This window comes from Nesoenas mayeri, assembly GCF_963082525.1.
Source record: "Nesoenas mayeri genome assembly, chromosome: 1".
NCBI classification, from domain to species: domain Eukaryota; kingdom Metazoa; phylum Chordata; class Aves; order Columbiformes; family Columbidae; genus Nesoenas; species Nesoenas mayeri.
In genome coordinates, this window is record NC_137541.1 from 188796095 (window position 1) to 188823711 (window position 27617).

Below are 27617 nucleotides of genomic sequence, written 5' to 3' on the forward strand. Positions count from 1 at the left end.
CAGAAAAAAAGTAGAGGTGACAAGTGTCATTTGAGATATTGTAGGGTAAACCTGAGATATCACTATAACACTTGAAGATACAATCCAACACCTATATGTGCCCCTCTCCACAGCTTCTGGAAACCAGGAGAGATTCTCTAAAGCACCTCAAATAGGCCTAAGCAACTATGTCCCACCAGTCACCTCAGCTGGCTACCAGTGTTTCCATGGAGTAGAGGGTACACTCTATACCATCATCCAGGTCATTAATAAAGCTGTTAAATATGACTAGGCTCAGTATCAAACCCTTGGGTACAATGCCAGATAATGGCCTCCAAGTAGACTTTCTGCTGCTGATCATCCCACTTAGACAAGCATTTTAAGATGAGATGAAATGTCCCCTGACGTAGCCAGCATCTATTCATACGGAACAAGAATAGAGTGACAGAAAACAAACAAACAAACAAGGAACCACATCATCTTAAAGTAAAGAGCTACAACATGTCTTAGGACAGACAGGCAACTCCCCTGTCTGTGTTGCCATGTGAGTGTAGATGTCTTCAAGACCTTCAGTGACTCACAGAGTACACTGCTTCAATACAATGAATCATGCATTGTTGGAGGCCAGCTAATAAATAGATAATGATAAGTCATTCCTAATCTTACTTTAACACTATTATTTTTCAGTTTTCTCTCAGATTGAAATCTCTGTCCTAGCATTTTTCCCTGTTTTTCTGAAGTAGAAACTATATTACTATATTCTACTTTTGTTCCGGACTCTTAAAGAAATTATTTTTTCATTCACCCAAGTGTGCTGAAGTTCTTATAAAGTATCATCTGTTAGTTTCATTAATGCTGTTTATATTCTCTTCCAGCTCTTACCTCACCAAATAATTAGCCCTCAAGATACTGTGCTACTTAATGTTCCTTTTTCAAATAGTGTTTAGTTAGCTTTCTTTCTACATGATAGCACAATCACGTGGATTGTGAGTCCTGAGAGTGTGAATACATTTCAAAAAAATAAAGTTTAATGAAATGCAGTAGGAAGCATGCATGACTCAGATCCACATATCTACTGCTTTTTCCTACTTAGATTTTTCAGTTTATTGAAAAAACAAGCCTGCCTGGTAAGTGATTATAAACTGATGCTCTGCACTGTGGTATGCTTTCAGGGCCTCATTCACCTCCATGTTAGTGCACATCATCTGACTGAAGCAACATAATGAGAAATCAAGCCTGCTAGTCATTATTTAGTTTCAGTAATTTGTTAGATATTGTTTCTATTTCAAAATATCAATTTGGCATTATTTGGCATTATTTGGCATTATTTGGCATTCAGCGCTCCAGTGGCAGGTAATATTTCTGAAGATTGCCGATATCCTGCAATATCCTTGGCTGGTGTAAATTGGTCTTGCCCCAGAAGAGCCTAACAAGTTAAAGTGATTTGTTTCAGATGAAGTTGTGCCTATGACATACATTTCTGATCTGATAATGAACAGTCACGGTACCAAAGGGCACATGACATTAGGCCTCTTTCTCCTTCAGATATACCAAGTATGAAATAAGCAGTTTCTAAGAAAAACGCATTGCTTGCCTTACGTTGATTTACAGTCCCTACCAACAGGCTTGTTGTCATGAAGACAGCAAACTGGATTTGTCCCTGCGGGTATCTACTGTTAATTCTGTCATGAGCATCCTTAGCTACGTTTATGACTGCCGCACATAAACTGTGCTCAGCTTTTCTAAAAATGTTGGGTGTGAGATGCTAAAATCAATTTTATTCTTAGTCCTATGCAAGTTTTCTGGACATTTTTGAGGTAGAATAGAAAATGTCATTTTTTCCTTCAAAGGGAGAGACATTTCAGGTGCTGAAAAAATTCAACTTTTCCCTCAATTTTCTCCAAAATGCAATTTAAAGTATTTATGTGATTTCAGGGCATTATTTCAACTACTTTTATTATGACCTTCAGTTCTTTACTCCATCTGTGTGCTAAGTGGGGTCATATGTATTTTCTCCTGTGGGAAAACAATTTAACATGTGGGAAGTCTTTGAAAATTGGGAGGCCAGCGGTCTGGTTGCAGCTGTGATATGTGGCATGGGAAGGGTGGATCTCTTTTCAACATTTTCTTAAATGTACTTTAGGCTTAGGACGAGGCAAGGCAATGGGAGAGGAGAGGGGTACACTACAACCCCAGACACCCACACATGGACATGTATTTGCAGCATGACACATGTTCACTGTAAATTCACAGCACTAAGGGCCCAAAGCCCAAAGAGTTGTGGTGAACAGAGCCAAATCCAGTTGGCAGCCAGTCACAAATGGTGTTCCCCAGGGCTCAGTACTGGGTCCAGTTCTGTCTAATCTCTTTATCAATGATCTGGATGAGGGGATTGAGTGCACCCTTACTAAGTTTGCAGATGACACCAAATTGGGTGGGAGTATTGATCTGCTGGAGGGTAGGATGGTCATGCGGAGTTATCTAGACCAGCTGAATCACTGGGCTGAGGAGAACTGTATGAGATTTAACAAGGCCAAGTGCTGGGTCCTGCACTTGAGTCACAACAACCCCAGGCAGCACTACAGGCTCAGGGAAGAGTGGCTGGAAAGCTGCCTGGCAGAAAAGGATCTGGGCTTGTTCATCAACAGCCAGATGAACATGAATCAGCAGCGTGTCCAGGTGGCCAAAAAGGCCAACAGCATCCTGGCTTATATCAGGAATAGTGTGGCCAGTAGGACTAGAGAAGTTATTGTGTGACTGTACTCAGCACTGATGGGACCGCACATCGAATACTGTGTTCAGTTTTGGGCCTCTCATGATAAGAAGGACATTGAAATACAAGAGTGAGTGCAGAGGAGGGCGATGAAGCTGGTGAGGGGTCTGGAGCACAAGTCTGATAAGGAGCAGTTCAGGGAACTGGGGCTGTTTAGTCTGGAGAAAAGGAGGCTGAGGGGAGACCTTATCACTGTCTACAACTACCTGAAAGGAGTTTGCAGCATGGAGGGTGTTGGTCTCTTCTCCCAAGTAGCAAGTGATAGGACAAGAGCGAATGGCCTCAAGTTGTGCCTGGGGAGGTTTAGATTGGGTATTAGAGTTGTCAGGCATTGGAACAGGCTGCTCAGGGAACTGGTTGAGTCACCGTCCCTGGAGGTGTTTAATAGGCATTTAGATGAGGTTCTTAGGGACATGGTTTAGTGCTAGAGTTAGGTTAGGTTAGGTTAGGTTAGGTTATGGTTGGACTCAATGATCCTGAGGTTCTCTTCCAACTGAAATGATTCTATGATTCTATGATTCTGTTCTAAGCTTGCTCCTTTCTGCCTCATGAAGAAATGCCATCTATCAATCTCATGGAAAGCAATTTTCTTTAGTACTTCTGAGTATTAAAGTTTTTCTGGATTGTGTAGTCCTGGTGTGATAAAGGGAGGGGAAAATATCACTGCCAGGGATGTTTATAGATAGACCTGCTGGTGATCTCACACCAAAACAGGGAAGGATTTTTATTATTCACAGAGACGAGTACAATGAGTGCAATGACCACTGAGCTGGTCAAGTCAAAATCAGAAACTGTCTAGCAGGCAGCCAGTGCCATGCAGCTCTATCAAAGAGACCAGTCATATGGCAATCAGTGACCTCATCTCAACTTGTAGCCTTCGAAGAGGCTAGTGGTGCCCCAGGTCCATGTTTCCTTCATCAGGTACCTCTGAATCTTGCCTTGTTCAAGTCTGTGGGCAGCTGTGCTGCTAGGACAACTTACAGTGGGTAATAAAAAGCTGTTTAGATGAAAGGTTTTGCACTCCCAAAGGCCATCATCTCAATGACACTGGTTACTTTTGCTCATGCCCTTTGCACTGATTGTGGCCCCATCTTCTTCTTGGGTGGAATATGTTCCCGATCAGCACAAGCAACTTTCACATTTAACATCATGTTTTAAAGTGCAGCTCTATTCTGAACTGTAACTATGTAAAAATGTCACCTTCTAACTCATCAGATTTGTCACTTTAATGTATTCAGAAACAGATCTGTCACTTTAATGACAAAAGTAAGTTTTTACTACTTTTTGCCTGTGTTAACTCTACGGAGCCAATACAGCTAAAACGTTGGACTAGGTTTTATTTCTTGGCAGATGAGCAAGAACTATTTATTAACATTCAATCATGAAGCCAATTGCCAATTCTAATTTGCAATTTCTAATTACAATCTCAGATCCACAAAGCCACCAGAGGCAGTAGATGAACAAATTTCAGGTTAAGATTTATTTACAAACAATTACTTTCTCAGTGAAGTCATGATTTGAACGGGGCAAGCTATGAAAAAGTGGTAAAAAGGACACTAGCTTTCCACAATTAGGTTGGATCTACAAGACTGATAACCATCAGAAGATTTTGTCAGTAGAATATTGGGAAGACCATAAGATACAGGATGGAGCATTGTCATAGCACTTCACACTTTTAGTGATTTTCTTTTCAGAACTGAAACAGCCTTGCATTTTAAGTGTCATGCTGAAAAGTCCATGTGAGCAGGAAATGTGAACTGGTGCTTTCCTCTGGGGACTAGAGTTGGGACAAAATTTCAAATTTAAAAATCAGGTTGAGCCTTCCCTTCTCTGTATAACATGAAATCTTTTTTTCTGACGTCTTTCCAAATCTCTCTTTCTTCTGTGCTCCCTTCAGTGAGCTCACAAAGATACACACAAATTCATGGAACAGTTGAAAACCAGTGACATGTCTGGCACTGTTTTTGCTGCTCTGACTATTGTCCTAGCAACTTTCCTTCAATTAATGCATGAGGAAAACCTGAGGGGCTCAGTGTAGATGAATGCTGATGCAAGTTTCCAAGACATAAATACAGGGAATAATCCCCTTACTAGGGCAGGAAGACTGAAAACCAGTGGGAGATTTCAAGGAATAATGAGTGAGAGAGGCCTGGCTGAAACCCTAGACTCACACATCCTAATATCCCTTAAGTCTCTGTGCCTTTTGCCTAGAACCCACTGGCCAGCTTTGGGCTTTAAAAGGCCCTTGGATTCTGAAACAAAGCCCCAGAAATACCATGTTCATACTATTTTGTTTTAAAGCCTGAACATTCATAATAAAAGGTACTATAAACATTTCACAGTGTTGAGATATTTCTGTCCTTTCCATAAAGATATTTTAAAAACCCACTTTGGGAAGATCAGGATTGTGAATAGTAAACAAATGCTTTAATTGGTGATTTTAGGCCCTCTAATACTCATCTAATGCTGGCATGGTTGTATTTTGTTGCACAACAGACGTCTGGGCAAAACTTCATTTACACTGCGGAGGAATCTTTCATCTTACAAGCAGTATGGCTTTCGTTTCTCTATTCAACATTTTTCCTGGCACTAAGCTGTAACTGCCCTTTGTATTGTATCAGCAGATAAAGATATGAACATTGCAAAATAACTCAATGCTTAAAAAATCCTAGTGTCCGAAAGTCTCATTTATTTTCATCTTACATTTTTATATCCAGTATTATTTTAATGCCACTTTTATTAAAGTGTCAGTCAAGTGATGCTGTAATCAAGTGATTGCTAGGTCCTTTTTTATGATGCTTTCTGTTTGTCATTTTAACAGTAAGAAAGCTATTCTCTGCAAAAAGTCAGGATACAGAAAGGTCTTAATTTTGTAGTGGGAGTTATTTTCTCCCACTTAGAAAAGGGAGTCTGTTCTGAAGTTTTGGAGCTCTAAGCAACCCCAAAGGTGTCACAATTACAATGATCTTCTGTACTTGTAGAATATAAAAGTGATTTGATTCATAATCCCTTTCACTTTGATGAAACCACTGGGAAGTGCTGTTCAGTGTGAATTGTAACTCAGGTAGTCAAAGAAAAAGGCAGAGAATGTGGGAGACTGGCCTAACACAAAGGAAACAGACAGAGGGCATAAAAGTCTCACACTGAAAGAGAAAGGGCCCTTTGCTGAATTTGATTCTTGCCATGACTTAGGGTTAAGCATCTGCTTAGTCTTGCAGTGAGGCAGAGCCCAGTAGACCATGGGTATCTTTCCATTTAATTCTACGGGTGATGGATTACATTCTTATCAAGAATAGGGTATGATTTATTAGAGGCTACAGAATTTTTACAACCCTGGGTTTCTACATTCATTACTTGAACTACATGAGCAAGGAAAATAACGCTGCTCTGTTTACAGCTATTACAAAGTAGAATAGGGTAAACCTTGAAAAACTGTCTTATATCTCCCTCCTTGTCCACATAAAGAAAGTTTCTTCTAGGTTTCTAGACAGAACTCTCCTTTCCATGTATTTTAGCTGACTGGGGAGGCTTTCCAAGACATACAAATGAAACCCTTCGTTCATAAGACATTTTTTGCTAATTATGTAATTGTGGTGTTAAAAGTTTCTCTCAGCTAAAATGTACCAATAATTTTAAACTAATCTGAGAAACATTTTTATTTCAAAACAGGAAAGACCATGGAAGTCAGGGTCTTCCCTTTTGCTCTCCGGGTGCACTCATGGCCAGGTTACAAAATTAGTTTTCACTTGTCTTTTCTTACGGCCCAGAGCCTGTGCACTTGTGACTGAAAATGACCCAGCTTTTCCAGTGAATAGGGCTGGTGCCTCACTCTATGATTTCCTGGAAATTGTGGCTTTCTCTGAGGTGCCTAACTTTCAAAAGTTGTGTGGGTTACATCTGAGCTGTCTCGGTTACTTTTCTAGAACTCTCCCAAGTCCATGACTTTGTATCATGGACATTCAGAAGGACCGTAAGGGACAATGAGCAACAACATCAAAGAAGAAGGGATTCAAACTCTTGCGCTATTTCTAATCCCTTTCCCCTTGGCAGCATAGTCATTTCATGCAGGATTTTTGACACTGGTATAAGGACTGTGAGAGTGTTTATAGAGACACAAGGGAGCCACACTTCAAAAGTACTCAACAAAAGTCCAATTAAATTTCTTGACAGCTGTTAAACCTGCTCAGAACAATTTTGAATACACTTGTCATTCATTTGGGAATCAGCTGATATAATGATGAAGAAAATGTAACAATGCATTTGTTTCCCAAGCCATGTTTTTAACAGCAAATGACAATATCAGGCAACAGTGTTCCTGTTGCATGAGTTGATGAGAGTTAGGTCTTTATGGCAGGTGGCAAAGCAGAAAGAGTACAAGCTTCATTTCCCAAAGACTTGACTGGGCCTGTAAGGCTAAATATCAAATTGTTTTCATTCAGTGAACATCCAGAAGCAGTCAGAAATTGAATTCTACAAAATATTTCTCCGGGGTACATAAGCTTTAGGCACCTTGAAGTTCTACATTTAGAAGGTAATCACAGGAAGGAAGTCTGCCAATAAAAGACAAGGATAATGTAAGTCATATTAGGCTGAAGATATTTATATTATTGGCTTAATTGGATACATAGATACATTCTTATTACAATAATTAATGTAACATTATTAAAAGTTCTATCAATTCTAATGAAAGCTTTTCACCTTCAGAAAAAAAAAAAATCAACAACGAAATCAAAACACTTTTAGATACGTAATGCCACATTTGGCTATGTGTCACTAGATTTTGAATAAGTCCTTCTCTACTTGCTCCTCCTTAATAACATCAAACCATATACATTTTTTTTGTGATCACAACTGAAAGATCTTGGCTGACAGTGGATCGGGTAGTTGAATGTATCGCATTCATGGAGATGAGAAGACCAAAGGAAATGTTTCTATTTCTGGCATGGACCACATCATGAAATGTTTGGCTGCATCATGCATTCTAACACCTCAACAACTGCTCTACTTCTTCATTTAGAAGTGGAAGAAATCTATCCTTATAACTCTATCCACCATAAGGCTTTCTCACCCTTCTCATAACCCCGTCTGTCAGTTGTTCTACCTGAGCCTGGGAGGCCACCTAGGACTTCATCTGGGGATGGGGTGTGCAAAAATCTGGCTTCCCTTTCTCTTGGTAATCCAGGAGAAAGGTCTGCTCCTGCAGTTTCAGATACAGCATGGCTGCCAAAGCCTGAAATTAATCCAATAACCTGGCCCTAATCAATCATATTCTGAAACAGCCTCCTTATGCAAAGCAGGAGCCAGCTGATGGGGGAAGCTGCGAGCATTAATAGGACTCTGGAGATGCCACCTTCTGTGACTGTAGGGAGCTGAATTAAGGAGTGAGGATGCAGTTCTCCACTCTGATTTTGCTTTGGAAAAGCTCTTGTGCAATAAAATAATCTGAGAATAACTCTAGGTAAAGCAGGGGGATGAAATGAACTCTAGAAAGGCAGATTGATTGGAAGGTAAACTTTATGTAGCTTTTTGTTCAATGTGAATTTTTGGACAAAAAATAAAGTTGAAGGGGTAGGAAATAATTTATCTTGGCATATTATAAGTAAAGTGTGTGTGTGTGTGTATATATATATATATATATATATATATTTGTACAGGCCATGAGTATTTTCCAGCGATGCCTCCATTTTATTCTAGTACCCCGCTTCTATCTCTAAGAAAGCTCTTCAGGAGTCATACACAGTTCAATATTTGCTTATCTACTGTGATTCTCAGTAAAGGCACAAACTAGTGTTAATGGTAATCACATTTTTTCATAGTATAGACACCTATCCACTAGAAATTGGACTAATACCAGCAGACAGTAGTGATGATTTCCAACCACTTCAGTACTGGGCAGTATTCAAGTCAATGACACAAACTGAAAAGCTCAATCACCCATTACCAATCACCCAAAACGTTCAGTCTTCCTAAGTATATTTAATTCTTCAACACTGATTAAAATAGCTTCATTAAAAAATGTATTCAAGGGCCCTGGAGTTTTAGCCTCTGAAGCTTTTTATGTAGACCAAAGAGTACTTGTTCTACAGGATTGAAGGAGGATTAATCAGCAAATTGGCTGCAACTTCCTTCAGAAACAGAATGCTGATTTTTAACTACTGTATTTTAATGGTATCTCCAAGCCTGAGACCTGATTTTGTGGCATTCAGCATGTGACTCATGTTCTTATAACTTTGAATTATGCATTTTATCTTTCCTTCAGATTTTAGTTTTTAAGCACAAAGAGCTCAGTCACTCCCAAATAAAACCAACTGCCATGTTTCTAAGGCTATTTTGGTTTGGTTTAATTTCTTATTAATCAGGACTCAGAGTCCCAGCATCCATCCCTGGACCGAGTATTTGTGCCTGCCTGAGCATCTCTCACAGCCTCATCAACTGCCATGACAAATCAACTGTTCCAGAGTCTCTCACTTTCTCTCTACAGATTTTTGTTTCCCTTTTGGGTCTCCAGAAGTCTTGCTTTCCTTGCAGGGTAGAATGGCAATATCTGCTGATTTGATGCCTCTTCAAGCTGCCACAACCAGTGAAAAAAAAAAGCAATTGTGATCCAGATTAAGAAAGAACTTTCTGCATGTGAATCTCTGGCAGACAAATTGTTCCAATATTTTAGTTGCCTGACTTATTTCCCTGTCATTTATAGGACCACAGGATGGTTCCATTTGCAAGGGACTTCATATTTCTAGCGCAACTTCCTGCTCATAGCAGGGTCAGCTACAAGTTCAGTCTCCTCCCACCACACACTGCTTTGAAGAGTCTGGCTCCCTTCTCCAAGTAGGTGCTTGATATCTGCTATTGGATGCCCCCAAAGATATTTCTTCTCCAACCTGAACAAGTCCAGGTCCCTCAGTTTCTCCTCATGGTACAAGTGCTCTTCCCCTCCCTTTGTAGTTGCCCTTACTGAACTTCATCCGGTTTATATATGTTTTTCTTGAACTGGGGAGCCCAAAACTGGAACCAGTAACCTAGATGTGGTCTAACAAGTGCTGAGCAGAGGGAGTAATCGCTTCCCTTGCTTTTCTGGTTCTACTTCTATTTATACACCCTGGGATAGTTGTCCCTCCTCTGCTGCCAAGTCCACTGCTGGCTTATACCCAGCTCACTGTCTGCTAACCCAAAGACCACCTACAGCAGAGCTGCCACACAGCAGAGCCAGTCCATCCCCAGTCTGTGCTGCTGCCATTGGTTCTCCCTGTCTAGAGGCAGGACTTTGCATTTTTCCTTATCAAATTTCATGAAGCTGCTGTTGACTGTTCCTCCAGGCTACCTAGATCCCTCTGTACACAGCCCTGCCCTTGAGCATATTGTCTGCACCCACATTTGGGTGTCAGCTGCAAAACTTCTAGTTTCTCTAGGCAGTCTCTTCTCTCTTTTCACCATCTCCCTTCTCCTAGATCCCATTTGTTTTTATGTTAACTGTTTACTAATCACAAGATCAATCACACTCTGCTCTGCTGTTAGAGCTGGCAAGCAGAAGTCTCCTTGTTTTAATCCAGACCACACTCCTTCTTGCACAATCCTTTCTCATTCTTAACTGCCAGCCACGTGGACCTAGAGAATGTAAATTTCCTCACTGATGCAACAAAGCGTTTCTCTAACAACAGTGTAAAACCTTAATCAAAGCTTAGAGGAGCAGGGAATGCAACAGTGTACTTTTGTAATGTATCAGTAAGACCAAACGTCAGCTCTTTCAGTGCCAGGTGATTAGTCTAATCTCAGGTAAAAGAGTTAGTAAACTGTGCTGAGAGTGTTTCCAAGCTGGATTCCTTTATCTGATACACAAGTAGTTCTTAAAAACTCCCCAAATTATATTTTTTATTTTAATTAGTAGATTTTTTTGTTGTTGCTATAAGCAGGCTTTTGCAATCTTCATGAATATGTATTTACACATTGATAGTTCCCAGATAAGCATGGTTCACAGGTTCTGACAATTTTAAAGGAAGAGTTGGTCATCCTGTATTTGCTTTAGTTTTCTGATTTATCATACTAATGAAAGGATCATTATTTTAAAATACATTAATATATGCAGAGATCCCTGTAAACACAAAATTCAAAACTCAATTACTGTTCCACATTTTGCTGTTCCCCTGTGGAAAAAAATAAGGTAAGGGTCACTTTGTCCTAAAAATAAACCCAGAAAATATTTCGCAGTGAGTATTTATGAATAGATGATACTAAAACTGTCAGTGAAAACATTAGAATGGAAATACACCTCCTAATTGTTTGTCAGCCAAATACTAAACCTGGACTAATGTTTTTCCTTTGCCAACCCTGACTGCTTTTTTCAAGGCTGTGATTAGCATTAAAGAGGAAATCATGTGTTCTATGTGCCTGTAAATATTCACATGTCCCATTTCTCTCAGCTGCTCTTTTGTCCCCTGACTGAGATATATGGATGTTCACCTAAAAAGCAAATGCCTGACTGTCATTATTCATGTCTGAATGCCAGCTCCAGAGCAAGCAGAAGCCAAGGCTCTTGAAATAAGCAACAGTCAGGAAAAGTTTCAATAAGCATTCAGGAATTGTATCTTTGACAGCGGCCTCTTGACACAAGGCTGTTGCTTTCCAGAAGGCACCGACTGAAAAGGAAGATCAGTGTCAGGCTCAGGATCTCTCTGTGTCCTTTCTCCAAACACCACTTATCAATTGCATTGGCAATGTCCAAAATAAAACTATAAAAGATAATTATATCAACTAAAGGATACTAAGGACAGCAGTGAAAGCAATTCCTATTTGTCAGCCCCATCCAAAATTTGCCCCCTTTTTCCAAATGTCAAACAACATCATGTATGTTTAGAGATCCCTGGGGCAATCAAACTATCAGATGCTCTCTCCCTGTGTTCTCCAGTGAAAAAGAAATTGCTGACTTTTTTTTTTTTTTTTTTTAACTGAGTACGTCTTATTTGATCATATTTACTTTCTTAAGCCTTCAGTCACTACCTCAGACTAGAATAAGTTAGGATTATTTGCCCTAGGCATCTATAGGACTCCAAGGCTGTTCCACCAGTTACAGACAGATTGGGAAACGGGATGGCAGAGACCCTCATCTTTCGCTTTGAACTTGCCTTTGTCATAGTTATGCAGTGCTGCATGTTGTCTCAGCCCCTTACCTAGTGGATGTCTTTGATGTTAATAGTCCTCCAGGCTTTACATTTTTTCAGAACAAATGTTGAAATCCATCAGATAGCCTTATTTCAATATGCAAGGGTCTGTCTCATTTGTGCATTGCTAAAGTACATATCTAGAGTGGTAAAAACACAGTTTGCACTGAAAGCAAATATACCTAAATTAAGATGAAGGTCCTCAGATGCTATCCTGATTGATATTACAGTAGTACATGTACAAATTAATAGATATAAATATTTAAGGTAAGTTTTGTACAGAAACAGCCCTACAGAAAGAAAGATCTCAAGCTCCTAGCAACTCAGAACACAATTATTTCCTATGCTGACTGAATTAGTATGATAAAACTTACTTTGGATGGATAAGAACTACCTGTAAGATCTGAGACAGTCCATCAAGCACAGATATAATGCACCCAAGAACCCTGTTTTTCAGCTCCCTGGGTCTTTCAAACAGAAAATGCACCACACTTATTGGACCCCCTCCCGTTTGCAGCGTGAATTGCTCCCCTCAGCTTATAGTCTCCTCTAGATCTTTAATTTTTCAAAAGCAGTTCACTGCAAACTCTCTTTCTGTTTCAAGAGAAAAACAAAGAGAAGAAAGGACAGGCTGAGAATACCACTCTGCTGCTTGCACTAGGACATTCTCTCACCATGCTGGTCGGAACAAGCAATCTCACCAGTAACATCTTTTGTAATCAGGCTGCCCCATGTTCCATTGTGGTCTGGTCTTTCTCTAACAAAGTAATTATTTAGTGCCCTGTGAGTCATTATAGTTAACCCTTGTGTAAAATCAATCCAAAGATACAGATTTTTTTTCCAGTACCTCACGGAAAAGTAAATAAGTATAATTTATGTATGCCAGACGTTTAAGACATTTACAAGAACATTCTTGATAAATTATTGCAATTAAATTATCAAAATAATGTTTTCAGTCTAGAATCATATGAGATCAAAACCACTTTCAATTGTGTAATTCATAAAGACATTTTTTAGGACCTTTTAGGATCTTATGTCTCCAGCAACAAAGAACCTGATCACAAACAATGTTTATTAAAGTTAACTGCAAAAATGATTCTGTGAGGTAGAGAAGGTATTTTATCTTGGTTTTATAAATGGGAGACTGTCTTGCAGACAAACAGATGTAAATCTTGCTGTAGAACACCTGAGAAGTGAAGACAGAACAGGGAATAGAAATTTGGGGTGGAACTCATCTCAGGGCTTCAAACATTAAATATCCAGTCTATAATCATCTCTTAGAGTGCAAGAGAGAAGTTGGAGGTCTGCAACTGGTGGGGTTGCCCAGGAGTCAGTGTTAGGTCCTGTTCAGCCTGTTCATCAATCACCTGGATGAAGAGACTGAGTGCACCCTCAGCAAGTTTGCTGATGACACCAAACTGGGCGGAAGGGCTGACACACCAGAAGCCTGTGCTGCCATTCAGCAAGACCTGGACAGGCTGGAAGACTGGGCAGAGAAAAACCTAATGAAGTTCAACAGGGGCAAGTGTATGGTCCTATACCTGGGGAGGAACAGCTCCATGCACCAGTACAGGTTAGGGGCAGACCTGCCGGAAAGCAGCACTGCAGAGGACTTGGGAGTTCTGGTTGACAACAGGTGGACCATGAGTCAAAAATGTGCCCTTGTGGCCAAGAAGGTCAATGGTATTCTGGGGTGCATTAAGAAGAATGTGATCAGCAGGTCAATGGAGGTTGTCCTCCCCCCTACTCTGCCCTGGTGAGGCTGCATCTGGAGTAATGCGTCCAGTTCAAGAAGGATAAGGAATTACTGGAGGGAGTCCAGCGGTGGGCTACAAAGATGACTGGGGGCCTGAAGCATCTTTCTTTTGAAGAGAGACTGACAGAGCTGGGTCTGTTCAGCCTGGAGAAGACTGGGAGGGGATCTCATCAATGTTTGTAAGTATCTCAAGGGTGGATGTCAAGAGGATGGGATCAGACTCTCTTCAGTGGTGCCGAATGACAGGATGAGGGGCAATGGGCACAGGCTGAAGCATAGAAGTTTCCAACTGAATATGAGGAGAAACTTCTTTACTTTGAGGGTGACAGAGGACTGGAATAGTCTGTCCAGAGGGGTTGTGGAGTCTCCTTCTCTGAAGACGTTCAAAACCTACCTAGACACATTCCTGTGTGATCTGCTCTAGGTGAACCTGCTTTAGCAGGTTGATTGGACTAGATGATCTCCAGAGGTCCCTTCCAAACCTAATCATTCTCTGATTCTGTGATCTCCCAAGCATGGTACATCACAAGCTAGGATAAATGGCTGGGACATGTTGCCCTCTGAAGATATCTCTCCCCACTGGCCCTGACAGGAGCTCAGCCAGCCCCATCAGGCAGCCTCCTGACAGCTGAAGTCTCAAGTTTGGAAGTACTGCTGCTTCCAAGGTGACCATGGGGATACCTACCCCTTGGGCTGCCTTTGCTTGAGCAACCTCAGCCATTTCTCCAGGCAGTTTATTCCACCTCCCCCAAAAAAGAAGCAGTAACAGCGTCACAACTGACAGTTGTGTTCTATTTTTAAACCTAAACTCTCTTTCTAAACAAGATACAATATACCATTTCACAGAAGAAACAAAAGTTTTTGAATGTAGCCAAAATAAAATGGCTTGCCCTGGCAGGAAAGCTAGCAGGTTAGACCATTCTGCTCTGTAGTCTCTTCCAGAGTGACCTGTGTTTTTCACTCTGCATTCATTTTTAGGGGACAGTTCCCTGTGCAAGCTGCGAGAGAAGACCAGCACTGAAATTGCAAACCACATAGATCACAGATCTCTGTTTCCACACAGAGGTGACTCCAGTGAAGTCAAAATATTGTTGGTTCAGTTACATCAGCCTTTCTATAGCTTATGCCCCATCCTGAAGGGAGACAAGGAGTCATGTTGTTCTGCTTACTCATGCAAAGGAAAGGAGAATCTGCTATGAAGTAATAAATGCAGTATGAAAGACCTAATGCCAGTTTAATCACTCTGCAAATCTTGATCGTAAGTGGTAAAAATGCCTGTGCTGCTCAGTGACAAAACTCAAGACTGAAGCCAAGTGAGAATGAAAAACAGAAATGCCTTGTTTTTACCTTCCATTCCCAGGTCTTGGTTCCAAAAACTGGTTAATATTTGATTTATTAAGAAGTGATGTACAATAGGAGTGAATCTGCAGAGTGGAACAGCTGAGGATCTCTGGGTCTCACTATCGCTGTTTCAGGGTGCAATTGTTCAGATAGCTCTAGTCTTGTCCCATGGTCTGAATGCTAAAGGCTCTCCTGAAGCCCATCATTTTGTCTAGTTCAACAAAGAGCAGTCCTGTTTACATGCTCAGAGAGTGCTCCATGACCCAGTGCCAGGTACACAGGGATAAATGGGAGATTTTCTTCAAAATATACCATCAGTATGCACCAAAGCACTGATCTAGATTAACTAGACAATGCTTTCAAGGACCTTCTGTCAAACAAATATGTATGACTGGACAGTGGACTCACTGTGGCTTAGTCTATAGTACTGAAATTAGGTTGTCAAAACCACCTAACAAATACACAACTCATACCCAATAAAATGAACTATTTTATAGGCAGCATTACACTGTATTTCTAAACATCACCCTCTATATTGGCATATTTTACCACAATAAGCTGTCTACAAGATTGCATTTTCCACACTCCTCGCTAATGTAGCTGCTACAGCAAGAATTTTTCATTTCGTAAACTCTGTGAAGTCTACGCCATTGTGAAGCAAGAAAAAAACAAATCAAAACAAAACAAGACAGGAAGGATTCAAAGTACATAAACCCTCCACTGGTGGACCAGAATGCTCTTCATAAGTGCATTTGATTCTTGCAAAACAAATCTGACCTCACACACTAAATGACTGCTCCATGCCAGTCTTAGCTGCACTAATCGGATATTTGTGTGGGCTAGAATCTTCTTCGAGTAATGTTAAATAATCATGGAAAGAATGTGAAACTGTGAGAAACCTTTAATCCTCTTTCCCCACCAAATGCAAGTGCACAAAATAACACTGTGCAAAACTTTAAACACATCTTTCCTTTGACCTTTTTTGCTCTTCAGCCGTTTTTGGAATACGACTGATTCCCTGTCCCACATCATACATTAATTAACTTTATGCTCTTCATAGGATCAGGTTACCAGTGAAGTAGACAAGAGGTCTATTTTGATATCTGTGGTCTGGATCCAATAAGAGACGTGGATGCTTGAAAATAAAGCTCTGCAAGGCCTCTGTCAGGACTCCTGGCTCTTGGAGTGAAACCCAGAGCCGAGATTTGGCTTTGAAATAGCGTTTATAAGAGAGACACAATTCCTGCAGTAGTAATCACCCAAGTCTTGTCATTAGGAAACACTAGACACAACAGAAGGTCTAAAACCTTGTCCCTCAACAGAGTTGAGGCAAGACTGTAGGAATACACATTTACATAAATTTTCATATATATGCACGCATACACACACATGCATACATATATATGCATACAGTCTGTGTCTACAGTGCATGTAGAAAGTAGGAAACCAAGTCTATTTCCTTCTTCAGCTTGTGTGGTTGCAAATGTCACCTTCCAGTAGCTTCTTCAAAGTCAACAAGCAAGAAATGTAGTCTGGATGTGTTCAGCATCCATGCCTCTTTCAAACTTGATCAAACTACGTAGCAAAGCTCTACAGAGTCTGGGCAAAAACAGAGAGCATTTTGGAAAGTGTGGTAGTCAAGGCACTTACCTGTGAAACACAAGATTCAGACTCTGACATGAATATCCAGGATGTTTTCTGAGGTTTTATCCAAATGAATGAACAGCCTGATAACTGGTACCACATCTGTCCTGCCTTCCTTACAGTACCACTGTTACACAGGAAGGCTGATCCCTGTTCCTGTCCTTCTGGCTCATTAAGCTTGCATTTCTGTCCCTGCAGGTCCCTGCACAATGTCCTTGCCCACCACCTGCAGAGCCACACAGTGCTCTGCTGGAGTTAAAGTAGAACCAAACTTGGTGAATGGGAGTGCTGGTGGCACTGGTCTCCAGAGCAACTGCTCCAGGCATCACTGTGTAGAGGGGGACACTGTGCAGAGAATATTTGAAAGTGAATTTTCAAGTTTTCTGGGATAATTAAACAACGTGATGCTCAGTTCAGACGAAGTGGTAACATTTCCAGCCTTGCACTGGAGCATAACTTTGTGCACTTGGGAACATTTTGTCTCTAAAACTCAGGTCTTTCAGCTGATTCAGCAATCTAGGCACCATGGAGAAGGAAAGCAGAAGTTCTCTCTTGTATCAAATTACATGTAAGCTGCATCTGAAGTTCTTAAATACTGTTTTGTTCCCAGAGTCCCTGAAAGTGAAAATGGGCAGAGGGCAGCAGTGTGAGAATTCTACGATGCCCATTCAGCCATTCCTCAATGGTGCCTTGATCTTGTTTTGCATGATGACGCCCTGTTCCAGACCCAAACTAAATTTTGATGAGACAAATCTCTAGCAGGAAGGCCATAAAAAATGGATCCCATTGGCTTCTGGAATACACAGATGCAGCTCACACAGGTTGCAGATGCTTCCATCTAGTGACACATGAACACATCTGGATATGGGGACAACAGCTCTCTGGTTACTACATGAAATCTGGCTGGCTCATTACTTGGACAAAATAAAAGTGTGATGTTGGTAAAATAATAACATGCGTTAAAATATGGAGCTGTGTGTAAAGCTATAGAGGTGATCCTTTGCTTGCTGCCTTAACTTCACCACCCTTTTATTTTTTCCAGATGGCTCTAACTTTGGCCCTGAGTCCAGATCCCCTTCTGGCTGTCACTGCACCAGTTGAGCTACACTCAGGAGGTCAGGCTTGAATGCCAGACTGTTTGGCAGTAATGCTCCTCGGAGAACTGTAGCTGGCACCTTTCTCCTTTGGAGGGACTAGGATGCTCTTCAAAATGCTGTACTAGTGCATTTTTAGAGAAGAAGAATCCCCGCATGGCCTCTGAACACAGGGCAACTCTATGTCAAGCTTAATAAATTGCTCCAGGACCAAAAGCCCAGCAGTACTGACCACATACAGAAGTTTATATGAAATTTTGCATCTTTATACAATGCAGATGGCAAATATGTGGGCAGTTACCCAAATTTGTCACCCCATTGATCTCAAAGCTATACTTTAGTCTGGCAGAGATATGACCTGGAATGGCTTCATTTACGTTTTCTGAAGTAGCCTGTTCCAGATTCATCAGCTTGTAGAACTGGGTTTCACATTTGGAAGGGTCCAGGCCTGAACTGGGAGCACACACCTGACTTCAGCTCCAGGCACTGCTCTGAGCTAATCAGATTCCTACCTACTTTATGGGAGAAGAGTGCACCTTGCACTTTGCTCCAGTCATTTTGAAAGTGGAGAAGAAAAAAGGGGGTGCTTCAGACCATGGAACTTTCCTTTTTCTCCCCTTAAAAGGGTCTGATTGAAGCACGGTGGAATCACCACTCATCTGGCAGAAGTACATTCATGCTTTCTGGAAAATCTGTGATAATCCTTACACACAGGAGTTTCCATAGTTCACACAAGCAAGGAACAAGACCATTACAGCTGTCTTTTGCAAAGCCCGTTGCAAAAATTGTGGGAGACAGTTTATATTAAGATATCCTTAAACAGATAGTGGTAGACAGCCTGGTCTGTTTGCCTCACATAGATACACTTTAAAAAGGTGAGTGAAATGCATTTAAGCAGGTAGCCGGAATGAATGAGTTTTAAAGTGTCTGATATTGTTCGTTCTACTAATTTCATATGCAAAGTAAAATGATTTTAAATGAGTTTCTGATTAAAGAATAAAGTGGTTATAAATAAAGCTTAGAACCAAATGATGAATTGTAATGATCCACTGAATGAAGAAATCTGCTTAGTACAGTTTATTAATCAAGCAGCTGGAGAAAAACCATTTGCCTTCGGTCTGTGAAAGTAAAGTGGTCTTCAGTAGAATATTAAAGTTCCTGGAGTAGTTTGTACTGAAAGAGTAAACAGACAGAAGAGACACACAAATCAAACCTGCTTTTTCTGTCCACATCTTCCCTTTTCCTGGAGAGGACAGCAAGTTACCCAGATTTCCCTAAATGTCACATTGGTCATTAACATACTTAGAAACTTTAAAGTGAAAACTACAGTACCCTTTTTTGTATGACCTTTCTCAGAAACACACCTGTCTATCTTGGACAGAATAAGCATTTGCACTACTAGAGGGCAGGAACTGCACTCTAATGTTCTTCTGAATCTCTCAGAAGACAAACTGATGTCTCCTAACTTTAGATACCAATGCAATAGTCACTAGCATCTGACCTAGCTGAGAGCTCCTTTGGTAAGGAAGGAAATAGATACTTTTAGAATACAACTTGGTAACTACTTCTGGACAAGATGAAGAGCACCTTAGAAGCTCTTATTTATTTTCATTGATCATAAAAAAGCTCTAGACGGGTAACTCAGATATAGATGTTCACACTGTAGATATCTACAGCTATTCACTGAAGCCCACAGTAGGGGAATTATGGCATGCATCCCCGGGTGAAGGTGAGGAAAAAAATTCTTACTCTTTCCACTCTTATGATCTCAGAAGTGGACAGAAAACAGAGTTATTAGGGCTTCCCTTCGGCCATTTCCTGCTTTGCACCTTAGGGATTGTATCTTTTGTGTGTTGGCACAGGTGTTAGGCTGTCAAATTTTGAGTAATACACTGATTTCAAAGGTAAAAGTGCATATGTGCACATTTTAGTCTGATTAAAACCTACACTGCAAGTCATTTCAATATTCCCATGACAGTTTAATTACAGAAAATGGTCACTGAATCTGCAGTTTCTGTTGAAAGGCTGAAATAAGGATTGGAAAACAAGAAATAATTTATATACTCTAAAGGGCTATTCTCTAGTCTCTACCTTTTCCCATGTAATTTCTATCATCTTTCTCAGTAAAGAGCTGTAAAACCAGACTAAACTTCTTATATGGACACTGTTTTTCGAAAAGAAACAAGGCTAAATTCCATTTCGTTTACATCACTTTTGAAGTCCAAAGGGAAGTAAATTATAGTGACTGAAAGTAAGGTTCATTTTGCATAATAGTTTCCACTGGCATGGAGGATTAATGTGACTTCAATAATCAATTTCAAAATCACTATGTTTAATTCAGATAATTTTCCTTCAGCATCAAAATGTAGACAGGCTCTAAATGGGAGTTATTTGCTAGAGTGCATAAGCCCTTAAGAATGGATTAAAAATATTGTTTAGAAAAATTAAAAAGACTCAGCTTCTGTTGCTGGAGAACCACAAGATGAAATGTAGCGGTTCTCAATCAGCTGCTAATGATGGTCAGTATCATTAGGCATGCTCTGCTTCATGAGCAGTCTGCTGACACAATACACTGTCATGCAATAACAAAGTGGTGTAAAATGTCATTTTTAAAGCAGCATGATCACACTGATTCTGTAGGGCTTGAAAAGGCCAGTTTGCTGAGCTTCACTCTAAACACATCCTATCTTGAAAGTCGCAGATTAGACTTTGATAGAAGCTTAGGTCTTAAAATAGGCTTTACATTCCAAAAATCTTGTTACAGGCATGGGATTGAACCATTAATTTGGCAGGATATTGTTCTTTTCACTAGTACTGTGACATATGGGGGTGGAGGAGGAGGAGAGATGGGAGGAAAAGGTGGTCGTTTTGCTTCCCTGCACAGCTCTCTCTCCCTCTTTTTTAACACAGTTATGCATTGCAATCACTCATTGAATAAACTTGGCAGTCACGGGGCCCAGATGTCAAAGCCTGGCTTTGACTTGAACTCTCCAACACTGGCATTTGCCTGTGCCATTGGTTTATTCGTGAGCAGTCCATTACTTGTTTTAAAATGGTAAAGCTATGGAGTTCACTTTATTGTCTCTCTGCATTCAATTCAATTATTTGAAAAATAGCTGTCTTCTAGCCACAGAAAATTCCAAGAAGTGGCCAAGAATATGTCCTTTTTTTTTTTTTTTAATAGTAGGAAGGATCAAATATTTTATGGTTAATTAACTATTTCTTTAGTAATCTAAAATCACTAATCCTGCTATTGAATCTAAATACCTCAATCTGTAAGGAATTCAGAGACATCACCCTAGTCTGGTTTTGTGTTTGCAAATATATTGTGGATGCCTTTAAACAGTAAGGAAATGCCATACTAAGTTGTACATTAATAGGGTCAGGCTCAGAGATGGCTACATATCAAAGCTAATTAGAAAAAAAAAAATACTGGAGGATACGAAAGCGTCTTTCTGAAGTGTTGCTCTATTCAACAGCTGCAGACTTGTACCAAAGCTTGCCATCTTCTGTGAGGAGCCTCAGTTTGCTTATACAAATTCTTCAGCATAAACAGAGACAGTTGAGCTGGGTCTGTAATAAAAGGGTTTGAAGTCAAATTCCTTCTGTGGAGAGAGCAGTCTGCTATCCAATACATTTGAGACTTATCTATGGAGCTATATATTGCTGCCCAGTGATGGGGGAGGAATGTGGGAGATGTGTCATCATTTCAGCTCTTATGAAAGAAAAATGAAATTTATTAGTTGGAGAAAAAAAATGCCATTATTACCAAGAAGAATGAAGATTGCACAGAAGAAACAATGGGAACAATTGAAAAAAATACATTATGATATTGTTTTTAAATATTCATTTGTATGAACTACAACTACTGTTCATTTTTATTGATTGAAGGTGCTTTGCATTAATATTGGAAACCTCCATATGGAATCTACTGCATTTTAATTATTTTTTGCCCTGCCTGGGATATAAATGTTGTGATTACCCCTGAAAAAGTATTACCATTGGAGATTTATGCAAAACTCAGCTAGTTTTATGACTCTATCAGTTTGAATTAAAACAAGCAATGGAGAAAGTACACTGCTATCATGTAGGCTGTAGATCATCATTATTTTGAGTACTTGGTATGGTCAGTGTACTTAAAGCATTACCTTCGTTCAGTGTTCTGGAACCATTCCTTTCCTTGAGCAGCAGATCACTAAGGCAGAAGAAACTTAGAGATTTGACACCACAGCCTTAGATTTAGGTCTATAATAACCCTATAAAGTAATATGTTTCATCTGCTGCTCTTTGTTTAGATTCAGCATTTCAGGTCAATGCCTTTACACTTAAACTGTTAATGGCTGAGCTGGCCAGAAAGTAGATACAATTTTCTGATTATATTAAGCCCTATATGATCTATCTCCTGGTACTCTATGCTGCTGGATTTAATCACAAACTATTTGTACCTCCTGAAGCTGAGTTACTGCAAATGCACAATATGCTCATTTATCTCAATGACTTAAGATATCTGGAGGTCAGAGGGTGTCATGGTGAATCCCAAGGCTCTTGTTTTTCTAATGACTGTTTTGGCTATGGTCAGTTTAGATCACCTCTGCAGTTGGCAGCTTCTTCCTAAACCTATTCCAGAGCCTGTCAGAGCTTGCTTTCCTGGTCAACAAGGGGCCATTCTACTTTCCTGGTCAACAAGGGACCAGATCATGATGCCTGATCTTACTGGCAGCTTTGCTTCAGTCTGTCCAACATATCAGCTACTTCACTGTCTTAAACCAGCATCACTGTATCTGTGTTCTGATCTAACTAATTTGTCAGGGAACCTATGGCTACCAAACAATATTTGCCATTTGATCCCCAGAAAAGGAATATTTCTGTGAGAGAGGCAGAAGTTGTGAAGGCAGCAGCTGGTAAAAAGTGAAGCTTTCACATGGCAGAGCTGTTGACAACATTAAGCAGATGTTTGTTGTTCATAAAAAGAACATTTCTTTATTCTCCTTCTGGCTGTGGTCAGTCTCACTGGAAGCCACATGAAAGCTGTACTATAAAGACAACATCAGAGCAGTGATGCCAGGGGACAAAGTGAGGAATTTAATTTTATTCTGGTTTTTTGTTGGTTTTTTTTTTTCTTATTGTGCCAGTGTAAATAAGTGAGAGATACTGAAATCCCTCATGGCAAATGTGCTAAGAAAAGTATAATATGAGGCCATATTTGTCATCAGTGATGACCCACCTCCTGGGAGATGTGCCTTCCCCTCGGTCCTGTTTTTACTCCATGCTACATCTTCTGAGTCATCCTGGTGTGAAAATACTCATCACAAATGGGAGTTAAAAATCCAGGTTCCTATATAATTTCTGCAAGAATTAATCAGCTTAGAAAGGGAGCCACAAAAGTCAGCACAATGTGTGAAGGACATCTAGTCCAACCAGGAGGAAATGTAGAAACACAGTGCCTGAAATTTGCCCTTCTTTTGCCTTTAAGGTACATACTTGTATTTTTACCTTACTCCCTTGGTTGGGAATAGGTTTTGCAGTCTAAAATACTTATGAAAACCATGCTTTCTCTTAAAATATGACTGCTGAGTCATATAAGTCATATGACTGCCTTGTCTTATAAGACAAGGCAGCATTGTTCATTTCTTGTACAGAAATAAATGAAATAGAGACTCTGTTCAGCAAAGCAATAGCTTAGTTCCCCTGCAGCCTGGAAGGGTTCAAACTTAGTATCCCAGCAAAGAAACCAAACCCTGGGATAGGATCATGTTCTGCACCAACTTTTGAAAACAGTGAAATAACAAGGACGCATTTTTCCAGCCTTTTGCAGCCTCTGGCAGGGTGAAGACCCTCTATTGTGAGACGGGATATAATGAAGATCCCTCAAGGCCAAGAACTAATTGGGCCTGGGTCTCTGGTGCCATGGGTGGTACCACCATCCAAACTGTTGTATAAAAAGCATCCACATGAATGAGTTTTGGTTCTTCAGAAGAATACTTACAATAACATATGTTCAGGAATATGTTTTGCAGCCAGAGCGAATAAAGGTGCTTCCCTTCAATCCTCACTTCAATTTCTGGCATCTGGAGACGGACAAGAGTTTTGACTTAGCCCATCTTAATGTTTCTTGACTACCTCTAGACAGTGTTCTGCTCAGTGTGAGGTTTTGAGTCCCCAGGCCACACTGGGGATATGCACCATGTGTGCTACATATGCCTTTCATCTTCTACTCTGGACCAAAGCATCCACTCTCTGCCTCTTCTACAGTTTCTCCTTTCATTAGAGGAATAAATCAAATGCTTTCTTATATTACATATAGTCTACAAAAACACTTCCTCATTTCCTGCACTGACAAGGAAAGTTGATGAGGTAACCTAGAAAAAAACTGTCTGAAGACACGGTACAAAAAAAAATATAGGGGATGAGGAAAATATCTAAAGAAAGCACATAGAAAGCTACTAGTTTAACCACTATTATCGTTACTCAGTATGGTGTTCATGAAATGCCAAAGAAGTCATCACAATTATCGTGAGTTAGAATTTCAGAGTCTCTTGTGAAAACCCCCACATGTGTGTACACCAGTGTGTAAACTGCTGATGGTTATTGAAGAGAAATCTTTGAAAGCACCTGGATGTGTGCTTGCTGTGCTCCATTCAAACAAGCATGTGAAGTCATCTAAGACATTCTGCTTCTCTGCTTGATTATCATTACAAAGCTTTTTATGATATGTTTTCCTTGACAGAGCTGTAAATTATCATCCTCCTCTGTGTACAGCACTTACTGTGGGCAGGAACCACAAGGAACAACTTAACACCTCATCACTAGGCAGATTACTGCTCTCCAGAGGCCAGTCCACAGGCACTGTAACCAGACCCATAGAGTGTGCTCACACCACCTGGGAGTGTGCAGGTTGGCACCCTCATCTCATCACTGGAAAGATACACCAAACATCTTTTTCCATCTGCTCTGCATGCGACAGTACCTACCTCCTGCTGGCTGAGATCACACAGCATTTGCCAGAACAAGTTGAATAATGGCTTCATATGAAGGATGTGCCAATCAAAAGCCCTAAATCAAATTTTAATTTAATATACCCTATGACATGGGGTAAAACGTACAGTCTCAAGGATGAAACACACCTCCTAACTTCCAACATTTTTGTATTACAGACATGCGGTGGGCTATCTGGTTCCTCTATGATAAAAATGCTGAAAATGTAAATCGGTAAAAAAATACAGTTATTCCTTTGCACATAGAGAAGGAAAAATGGGTTGATTCTAACATGAGTTCAGAATAAGGATCACCAATTAAGAAAACTGAAATCCCATTTCAAACTAACTTTTCCCTTTTAAACTTGCACGGTAAAGAGAAGATATTGTTGTCATTTTGAGGCTCTACTTTCAGCACTTTACAATAAGCATTTTAAAACGTTTTGCACTTCATCTTTTTCTTAAGAAAAAAAAACAAAGGCTGTTGATGGAATATGTAACAATGGATTCATTAACATTTCTAAGAGTTTCTTGAAAAATCACAAGACATCCAATGCTTTCAATCTGTGTGCAGTACCCCTTTATATGATAGCTTACTACAATTATGTCAACATGTCAATGAGAAACATGAGGCTATTGCAGAAGGTGTGATTGAAGAATAATACAAAAAGATGGAAATTATTCTAGGAATAAAAGGTCCCTTGAGGATCTTGTTAAAACCCTGAAAGAACATGCTCTTCACTGAGGAAATGTTTTCCAAATGGCAGTACAGAAGGAAGCCTTTAGGTCTAATCAGCTTCACTATAAAACACTGAGACTCAAGCAGTACCAAAGCCTCCTTTTAGAGAGTGTCAGCAGAGGCACAGCACCCATTTCTTCAGTGTAATGCCCCAGGGAATTTAATGTATTTACGCATTACCTCAAGATTGAAGTCATACAAATCTTATTGTCCTTTTTTTTTGTGGGCCTATGAGTTACTCAGAAACTCTTGCTTGTGCAGCCACTGGGCTTCTGAGGTAAAAGTGTTTTACTGTACCACACTACAGCTTTAACAACAGTCCTTCAGTCAAGTCTGATATGGGTTCAGATCCATCTGTGAAACAGAAAGGGTCTTTACCCAAAAATGTCATGTGCTCCAAGAGCCATCTAATAAGAAAATAGACATACAAATACAAAATAACCAGCAAGGAAACAAGGATATTATCATAGTCCATAGCTACTTAAGAGGCAGACCTGAACACAAAGTTGATTATGTTAGTATCTATGTAGTTGATAACTAAGAACTAAATAGCGAGATAAAGAGAATGGAACCTCTTGGCTGACTCAGGGAAGTCTTTCCTGTTATTCTGCACATGACGCTTGTCTCTTCTCCAGTCACAAATCCCTTTTCTGGGATGTATGCATCTTAGTGTCCTTATTCACATTTCCTGGAGATCTTTCACATATCACAGAGACTTAGCACCCCAGCCAAACTGCTGAGACAAGCCTTTGCTGGCAAGTGCATGCATAAGCAAGAAGACAAAATATGTTTGGATCCATTTTTTGATCAGAGAATGCTTTCCAATGGTCACCCTATGCCAGACTCCTTATTCAGCTACGATCTATTTGCCTGATTTGATTTCCTAGATTGGACCCTTTCAGAAGAAGTACAGTTACCTCCCATACAATCGTCTAAAACCACAAAATATCTGGGAGTACTTGCCTCACCCTTCAGCTGAATGTGAGGGAAGCACAACCATTCTCATTCACAGATATTTCCCCATTTTTCCTACGTTTTTTCCCTAGCTCAACATCTTCTAAAGGAGTCATCCTACTAGTCTTCTTCCCTAGGCTCTGTCTTTTAGAATGTTACTGCCCCCAGCAACCATTACCAGGTCACCTAAACCAAATGGAAGCCTAAATCCATTTACCAAACTTGGATATAAGTAATGAAGAACACCATGGGGATAACAGCTAAAAAGCAATCCACCCCATGACAGGGCAAGGGAGGGAGTCTTGCAGAGATTTTAGGAATCTCTTTCCAACAACTGAAATATAAAATGCCCCAAACCCTCTTGCCAGGGAGCTTCTTAATTTTTCAAAATTATTCGCACTTTGACAGCTTTGATGAACCTGAAACTCAAAGATTGTTAACCTACTTCCTCTGCCTGCAGGAAATTGTTAGAAAGGTGCCTTCCAGTATCTTATACATGTATGGCTTTTCAATGGCTTAAAAGGATTTCATCTACAGGCATCTGCTAAAATAAGGGTTTACCCCTCAGATGAGACTCTTCTTGACAGATGATAGGTCAGAATGACATTTGGTTTATGGTTCAATATGTAAGAATCTCTAAAAACTATGTCTTTAGTGCCAACAATAGATTGACTTTTAATGAGAATAGCATTTACCAATGTCCCAGTAATTCACTTATCACATACTATCATTAATATACCAGTTACTGTAAACTGCTGCTGCCTACAGAAGCTCTGCATACTGGGTCCTGTGAAGTCAGCATCTTTGCCTTTGTGTAGACTGTAGCATCCTACTGTGAATCTAATGTGTCATTTATTTTTACTGCCTCATTTGTACATTGTTCCCATTTCTTTCAGAGGTTACATTCTGCTTTCCATGACCAAGCTATCCATCTTTATAAAGGGATAAGAATCCTTTTAAGGAGGATGAGTGCCAAGTGCTGTACTTTATTGAAGTTGAAATACAGGCTGCCACATCGTATTCTGAAAAGCAAACAAAAGAACAAGTTGAAGAGCCGTAAGAATTCAAAAGAGCTGTTCGGCAGATAAAACATCTCTCTGTATCAGAACCGCTGGGATTATTAAAGGTAAATGCATATGGCTTCATTCACTCACGCACAATTAGAAAGTCCTTCTCTGAACTATAGACAGAGTACAACACACATGAGC